The sequence below is a fragment of the Gorilla gorilla genome, chromosome 7 (genome assembly GCF_029281585.2).
Source record: "Gorilla gorilla gorilla isolate KB3781 chromosome 7, NHGRI_mGorGor1-v2.1_pri, whole genome shotgun sequence".
Classification (NCBI taxonomy): Eukaryota; Metazoa; Chordata; class Mammalia; order Primates; family Hominidae; genus Gorilla; species Gorilla gorilla.
This window is the reverse complement of record NC_073231.2, coordinates 101,068,014-101,075,614: the sequence shown is the minus strand read 5'-3', so window position 1 is coordinate 101,075,614 and position 7,601 is coordinate 101,068,014. Positions and strand designations below refer to the sequence as shown.

The following is a 7,601-nucleotide window of genomic DNA, read 5'->3' as shown; positions in this document are numbered from 1 at the left end:
ACATAGGCCGAGGAGACTGTTCAGTTGTGACTCACCAGATCCAACCCAGGCAGGTCTATATTTAAAAAGAGAATTGATTGACTCCTGTAGCTGAAATGTACAAGGACAGATTTGACTTTAGGGACAGCTTGATTTAGAGCTTAAATGATGTCACTAGGAGCCATCTCTTGGCTGTGCACCCTCTGGGCTGGTTCAATTCTCAGGCTACTCATGGTGGCCCAGGCAGCTTCAGCCTCACGTCACCACTGTAGACCATGGAAGTAAGTCAGGATCTCAAGAATTCAAACCAAAATTCAGGGACCAAGTGTCCTTAGCCCTGATTGGCTTATTTAGATCACCTGCCTATTTCTGAACCAATCACTGAAGCCAAGGGGCATGGATTGTCCTGATTGGTCTAGCCTTGGTCACATGGCCCACTCTTGGCTCATAGGAGTCGGGTCAAATTTACCCAAGGCACACAGGTTGACAGTGGAGGAGGTGTGGTACCTCAAAATAAAACCAGGGTACTATAGCCACACACCAAATAAAGAGAGAGGCTGCCAGGCCACAAAAATAGGTGCTGTCCCCCACACCCATGTAATTACAAGTGAAGTGAATGTTTCAGAAGGGGAACTGCAAGGTGCCCTGGGAGGCCTGACCTGGGATGAGGCATTGGGAGTGTTCCCTGAGGAAGGAGCGGGCATCACCAAGTGAAGGTTGTTGGTTTATTCTTGGGCAAGGTGACTCCAGCTGTCATAGGAAGGCCCAGAGGCAGGAGGAAACAGAGTCCTTCCAAGGAACTTAGAGCTTCACTGTGACTGGAGCTCGGAGAGCAGGGATTGGGGAGTGATGGAGTAATAGAGAGCAGAGGAAGTGACACAGGCGAGGTGGGAAGCCCGGATGCCCTGCGCCTTTCATCCCCTCCACCTTTAACCCCAGCCAGGTTCCACTGCCGAGCTCCACACATAACGGGTTCCCCGGTGGGCTGTGTGTTCAGGCCTGTCTTCAGGCACTGTAGCTGGGAGCCAAGTGAAGATCACATCTGACCAGGCCGTGTCTCTGCTTAAAATATGAACAAAGTTCCAGGTTCTCAGCATGGCCATCAAGGCCCTGCCCACACTCCAGCCTCCTATCTCCCTGCCTTATCTTCTCCCTGCTCGGCAGGCCCCACGCCCCAAGGCCTCCTAGTGTTGCTCATCACTAAAGCCACAATTACTAAGGACATCCTCAGGGGAAGAAAGAGGGCTGAGGAGAGCTGGACTCTAGCCACAGGGTGCATGTTTCTTTTTAACAGAGCAGGTGGAAGAAGGCTGGCCAGGGGACATGGGCCAGGTGTGGACATCAGCTGTGGGCCTGTTCTTAGGACTCGGTCTCAGGCACAGCATCAGGCCTCCTGGCTCATCTCAATGTACTCACAGAGGCCCCCTTGCCACTGGATGCCCATCATGGGAGCTGAGGTCAGGGCAAGGGCTTTCACAGGGCAGAGATCATGGGCCAGAGAAGCCTGTGCTCTGTCTCTAGGCTCAGAAATCTGCCAAATGCTGATCCAGACTCAAACTTGGGACCCCTGGGGAAATTTTTCTTGACTTATTTGGAAGGATCCATGAGAAATGCAACTCCAGCAGAGTCACATATATAAGAAGGTGAAAAAAGCAAGACGAGAGGCTCAGAATTACATTTACTACCTAGTATCTCACCTTAGATTCTGGGCAGAACTTTCTCCCACTTCCTCTCTATGGTTTCTGATCTCTTTCTGACTTATTTTTAAGCTGCCCAGTTTACATATGTGGTTTTTTTGTCTTGTTTCATTTTTTGAGATGGGGTCTCGCTCTGCCGCCCAGGCTGGAGTGCAGTGGTGCGATCTTGGCTTACTGCAACCTCTGCCTCCGGGGTTCAAGTAATTCTCCTGCCTCAGCCTCCCAAGTAGCTGGGATTACAGGCACCCACCACCACGCCCAGCTAGTTTTTGTATTTTTTTAGTAGAGACGGGATTTCACCATGTTGGCCAGGCTGGTCATGAACCCCTGACCTCAAGTGATCCTCCCGCCTTGGCCTCCCAAAGTGCTGGGATTATAGGCGTGAGCCAGCACACTCAGCCTACATATGTGTTTTTAATTAAAGTTGCTTCCATTACTTTCTTGAAGCAGATAAATAAATAAGATGATGAAAGTGGTGTTTTTTAATTCCACAGAGGCACCATAGGTGTAAAATAATGTGTTATGGATCAACTCCAGGTCCTCAAATGTTTTAAAGCATTTCCTTTATATCTAGTCCATCAGAGGGGATCACAGCCATCACCAGTGGACCTTTAGCTTCCTCTGTTTAATCAGTTTCTCATGAATGCACAATATACAATTTCCTCCTGACAGCCCAACAAGTGTAACTACAGCTGCAAGTGTACATCTGTGTTTAGCTAACAAACCAGCCAGGCTCATGCCAATCATCTCTTTTATACAAGAAGACCAAAAAAGTAGATAAAGCTTCACAGGGGTCCCAGTGTCCTCTTGAATGTGGTTTATGTGCGTAATTATCATCTGCATTCTTTCATTTGTCAGCTAGAAAATTATTTTCCTCCAGATCTTCTCTTAGAATCTGACCTTAGAGATCAACCACTCCAACCCCTGGTAGCCAAATCTCTGACTGCAGCTCAGGACTCTTTCTTGTTACACAGCTCCTCCTTCGTTTCTGCACAATTCAGTAAATCTCAATTTTGTATTTCTTGACATTAGAATTATGTGAAGCCAGCACAGTGCTTCTTACCTGCAAAAGCCAATGGCTAACAGAAAACTGTGGGAAGGCATCCCAGTTGAAGGCAAGGCCTGTGTGGGATCTAGACCCCAGCAGTGCAGGAAGCCACTTGACTGGGACATCAGCCTTACTCCTCAGCATCCATCTGCATGTTTTCCTCTTTTCTGCAGAGTATCTCTGAGCACATAATGGAGATGGTTACAAGCTCTATAAAGCAAGACTTAATCTGTCTAAACGTCTGTGTGACCGTTGTTTCTTAAAGGCTGAACTGAACCCTTTCTTCCCCACCTCCCACCTTCCACTGGAGCCAAGCAGGAATGGAGTGATACGGTGGGAGAATGTGGGTCTGGGCCCTGCATCCAGCTGCCTGCCCAGAGCAAGTTCCCCTCACTGACAATCCCAGGTACCTGCTAAGCCCTTTTTCAAACTCTTGACTTCAAGTGATCCTTCCACCTCAGCCTCCCAAACTGCTAGGATTACAGGCATAAGCCACCACGCCCAGCCCCCACTAAGCCTTATTTCAACAGTCCTGGCCCCCGCTAAGCCCTTTTTCAACAGAGAAACTGAGTCACAGCAAATAGCCTAACAGCCACCATCCATACGTGGAGATCATGTCTGAAATAGCTATCCTGCTAAGCCTGGGATCACTTAAGTTCTCCTTAAAAGCAAGCCCTGGGTGCCTCATCTCCCTCACACCAAGCAGTCTCCAAGGTGTTTTGCTAGATAAAAGGCCATCTCCTCCTGAGAGAATCATGTCGTCCCCTGCCCTCACCCCCAGCAGAAGCAGCAGTTCCTCTGATCATATGTGGCTGTATATCAGCAGTTTCTCCTACACTTCAAGAAGAATCATGATGCAACAGTGAGCTGCAGGCATGGAGGTGAGGAAGGCTGGACAAAGCCAAACCCATGAGAAGAGCATTACCTGGGCCCTGACGGAGGGGAGAGGAGCCCTGGGGTGGAGTGGGGCTGGGGGAGGAAAGTGTCTGGAGCCCTGTGCTCACCATGTGGTCCTGCAGAGCAGCCAGGGCATCACCTGGAAGCTCATCAATCATGCAGACCCTCAGGTCCCACCCAGGCCTCCTGGATCAGGTTGTGCATCCTCCAGATCCCTAGGTGATTTGGTTATAAAGTTTGAGAAACAGTGAGTCTGCAGGACTCCATGATCATTAGATCAGGGGAGAGAGTCTCTAGGTCCTTTCTTTGAACCTTCCCACACAGCAACTGTGAATAATAAATGCCAGGCGCAAAGCTCTTCACTGTATTAAGTAAGAAAATGCATGTTTTCTTATTTAATTCTGGTAACATGCCTGGGAAGTGGGCCTTATTACTCCCATTTGACAGATGAAGGAAAAAGGCTTGAAGAGGTTAAATAACTTACGCCAGGTCAAAAACTGAAGGAGCTGGGATTTCATCCTGGGGGCTGCTTGACCTCTACACCTACCACTATGATGCAAGAATTACGGCTTTTTTGCTCTGGGTGCTACAAGCCTTAAAATAAAGCTCCAAGCAAAACATACCCCTCTCTAAACCAGAGCTGGAACTCACTTTAGGAATCTGGGCTGAGGCTCCTTGGGGCCTCCCTGCAGGGGTGGGAGGGACAGAAGGGGCCAGGCAGGGCTCCAAGCTGCTCCCATGAAACAGAGCTGGGCACAAAGTCCCAGCAACAGAGGCCCTGTCCAGGCTTGTCCTTCAGCCGAAAGCTCACTTGGAACAAAACAGAGTCCTCTGGGGCTCGGTGTGACTCAGCGGCTTCTAGGGCAGGGGACCTTGCCACAGATCCCATTGCTGTGGCCTCTCCTCTGGAAGCTGCCTGGCCTGCAGCTTCACCTAGCTACAGCCCCCAGGCCAAGCCCCAGGAAGTTTATCTCCAAGACCTCTCTCCAGAAATGTCATTTCCAGCTGCTTTCTCTGAATCCAGTGCTAATGTCTCCTCCGTGAAGTCTGCTCAACTGCCCCAGGCAAATCCAAAGGCTCTAGGCTCTGTGCTCCCATCAAATGAGGCACATTCATTTCTGCACACATTACTTAGGCGTATATTATTGCCCAGTAACCATACAGGTTGTGATTACATACTTTATCTCATTTAATCCTTGAGCTATGAGATAGGTACTACTATTCCCATTTCACAGCTATGAAAATTTAGGCTAGTGGGTTTTGAAGCTAGAATTTAAACCTGGAGTCCTAATTCCAAATCCAATACTTCTTAACCACACAAGTGCAACATTGTTCATAGATTTAGTATAGGACTTATATTATGCAAGTGCGTCTTTACCACTAAGCTGCACCACCTTCCGGGGTCCCCATCATATCTTATTCATTTGTGTTTCCCAATGCAAAGTACAGTACCTACGATAGAATCTATGCTGAATAGACTAGGTTGAACTGAATTATTCAGCAAACAGTTACCAAAAGAGTGTGTGCTGGACCATTTGCAAGGCACAAGGACCATAAGGATGAAAAGATTACCCCCCACCACCACACCCCCCACCCCGCCAGCAAAAAACACCCCTGCATAAGACATAAGGACATTGCTATTTATTTAGGTTCTTCTAGCAATGGAAGATGAACAGAGTGTGCTGGAAGCCTCAGGAAGGAGCACTGGAGTCTGCATGCAGGAAAGGGCAGGTGGGGGAAGCGGCCACCACAGCAGATGCAGAGCCTGAGCAAGACAACACAAGAGAGAAATCTGCCATGTGGGCAAGCAGGACAGGACATTTCCAGGGAAGAGCAGAGGCTACAACACAGAGGTGTGAGAGAGCCTGGTTTTCCTAGGACTTTAAGGTAATAATAAATAGCACTGTGGAGGGAGTGGGTTTCCTAATGAGTGACCCATATATTGAACTCCTTCTACCCAAAACTAGGGCCATTCCCACCCGAAGCAGAGCCCACCCCAATCCATGAACGTTGGAAAACAGACCTGAATGCATTTTGCTTCAAGATAAGAAAGGGTCGATGCCCAGCTGAGTGTGTTCTGTTTCTTTTCCCAGGTCACAAAGAGCCCACCCCAGCCCCAGGAGAACTGAGAGGGGGTCTGTGAGAAGCTCTAAGTATCTCTTCTTTACAGTTCCCTCTGGTAATCTGAAATTCCCTCCAGTCTATAGAAAGACAGATGCTGGGAATCAGTGTCCGCCACCCCAACCCAAACCCAGCAGGGTTCAGGAATTATTAGCTGTCCAGAATCACTGCTCATGAAGTGCTGCAGGGAGTGGCCAGAGGCTGGCGGGTAGCCTGGACCATACCAACATGGCCTTATCTGCTGTATGTCATCTCCCAAAGGTGATGGGAGCTACTGAAGAACGTTGAGCAGGAGGTGACACCGGGAAGGTCACTCTGAACCATGGAGGGTTAGGAGCAGAGAGGAGGGCACAATGAGGCAAAAGTGCCTGTAAGGAGTTTCCCCTGTAAGGATTCACCCCAAAACTCTGGCTAGGGCAGCAAGGATGGAAAAAAAGAGAGGGACTCAAGAGATGTTTAGGAGGTGACACATAGGGCCTTATGATTAACTACATATGACAGACAAAAGGAAAGACGGATTCAAGCTTGACCCAGGGTTCCAGCCTGGGCAGCTGGCTGGCTGGTGGTGTCATTCTAGAGGCTGAGAACAAGAGAGAGAGAAGTTTGCAGAAGAGAGAAGCTCACTTTGGGTTTGAGGTCTGGGATATCTAAGGCAAGACACCCAAGAAGTATGGATATCAGGAAAGAAAGCCAGTCTGGAGAGAGAGATTGGGAGTCAGCCGACTATAAGAAGGCACATTTCCCAGGCAACAGGAGCCTGGAGTCAAAAATAGCATGACAGTGAGTCACCCAGGACAGCCTTTCTCTGCCTCTGCCTCCTCCCACTATTAGGGAACTCCAGCCCCTCTCAACATATTCCAGGGAATCCTGGCAAACCCTGGTATATGTGGGGGTGGGTGGGGGGGAACAGGAGGTTACATAAACTTACTTCTTGAACTAGACTTCTGTGCCACCTGGTATCCATGGTTCCTCCTTCCCTGCTCCTGCTCACTATGGTGGTGTCCTGGACCACCCAAGACTCAGAGCCATGCCTAGGTCCAGATGCCCATTCCAGGAGCCACCACAGTTGCCCTGTCTCACTGGGACCAATGTACCCACTGTCAAGGGCATTGCTGTCTGCATTGAAAAGGAACAAATGCACAAAAAGCATGTGAAGTATGACCACAATTAGAAGTAGCTTCACTGAAAACCAACAGGACCCAGCCCAACCCTAATCCCTCACCAGCCAAGCCTTTTCTGGGTCCTGGTCTGCCTCTAGATCAGGGCTAATTCATTCAGCCTCCACCCCCACCATCACCAACAACACCAACACTACCATCACCAGGAAGGTCCCCAGCATCTCTGCCCCAGTCCCCACTGACACCCTGGCCCCTATCCAAGCATGCCTCTCCTACCTCAGGGTTAACATCTTTCCACAATGATTGACATTGGGAACATCCATTTGCTACAAGGAAAAAAGACCCTAATCCCACACTGTGCAATCTGAAGGCATAGCCCAAGTAGACAATAACACCCAGCATCTGGATTACTCTGTCTTAAATAGCATCATCTGTGGGTCCACCATGAGCAAATTTTGTTTGTACTACTCTTGAAAAGGTAGCAGATTCTAGTCTCTTCTTACTACTTCCATTGCTCCCAGCCCAGACCCAGCCACCATTTTCTCTTGCCTGGATTATTGTCATAGGTCTTCCTGTTTCTGCCCTTTGTTATATTCTTAACACAGTGAGCCTTTTAAAACATCACTCAGAACTCATCACTCCTCTGCTCAGAACCCTCCCTAGTCTTCCCGCCTCAGAGTAAAACCCAAGTTTTTACAAAGCCCTAAGTTATCAGCCCTAATACCCCCACCCTACACACAC

The 7,601-nt window shown here is 49.0% G+C and overlaps 1 long non-coding RNA gene across 1 annotated transcript; it reads left to right on the top strand.

The window, feature by feature from the left end:
• The first annotated feature begins 3,217 nt into the window (after nucleotides 1–3,217).
• On the top strand, nucleotides 3,218–6,579 carry LOC129523973 (uncharacterized). The gene is made up of 3 exons (XR_008667608.2): nucleotides 3,218–3,605; nucleotides 5,271–5,508; nucleotides 5,715–6,579. It is a non-coding gene; the product is annotated as an uncharacterized lncRNA (long non-coding RNA).
• The last annotated feature ends 1,022 nt before the right edge of the window (nucleotides 6,580–7,601 follow it).